Source organism: Lynx rufus, unplaced genomic scaffold (assembly GCF_022079265.1).
Source record: "Lynx rufus isolate CCGP_SWC_20201006 ecotype Redwood Valley unplaced genomic scaffold, mLynRuf1.p SCAF_7, whole genome shotgun sequence".
Classification (NCBI taxonomy): domain Eukaryota; kingdom Metazoa; phylum Chordata; class Mammalia; order Carnivora; family Felidae; genus Lynx; species Lynx rufus.
This window is the reverse complement of record NW_025814889.1, coordinates 122,240,473-122,241,230: the sequence shown is the minus strand read 5'-3', so window position 1 is coordinate 122,241,230 and position 758 is coordinate 122,240,473. Positions and strand designations below refer to the sequence as shown.

The window sequence follows — 758 nt, the reverse complement described above, 5'->3', positions numbered from 1 at the left end:
TTTTTATGTAGAAATCAAGTTTCCATAAAACTTAAAATTTTATGGAAAATCAAAAGATCCAAATGGTCAACACATTTTTTTTAAAAGAAAACAAAATTAGAAGACTCAAATTATCTAATTTCAAGATTTCACATAAAGTTAGAGTATGGTATCTGTGTCAGGAAAGACATGAAGTTTGATGGAATGGAAGAGAGAATCCAAAAATAGGCCCACAGGCTTTGCACAGTGGCTGTATGGTAGCCAATGAGGTTTATCCGAGGCGCGATTATTGCTAATTGAAAACAAAAATAGACCCACAAATAAAAGCCAGCTTATTTTTGAAAAGGTGTCAATTCAGTGGACAAAACAAAGTCTTTTCTGCAAAATGTGCTATAATAATATACCAAAAAAAAAAGAAAGAAAGAAAGAAAGAAAGAAAGAAAGAAAAGAAAAAGAAAAAAAACTACTGTGCTTCATACCATATACAAAAATTAACTTAGAATTGATCATAGACTTAAATATAAGAGCTAAACCTAAAAAAATTTCTAGAAGTGTTGAAGGAAAATATTTATGATCTTGGAAGTGACAAGTGGTTCTTAACCAGGGGTGATTTTGGCCCCAGGGGACACCTGGCAGTGTCTGGATACATTTTTGGCAAATACAACTTTAGATGGGGAATTGCTACTAGGATCTAATGAGTAGAAACCAGGAATGTTGGCAAACACTGTACAATACACAAGGGATCCCTCACATACAATAGAATTATCCATCACCAAATG

General features: G+C 32.8%; 1 pseudogene; it reads left to right on the top strand.

Annotated features, from left to right (window-relative positions):
- The first annotated feature begins 214 nt into the window (after positions 1–214).
- On the top strand, positions 215–336 carry LOC124502853 (uncharacterized; annotated as a pseudogene).
- Positions 337–758: the final 422 nt, after the last annotated feature.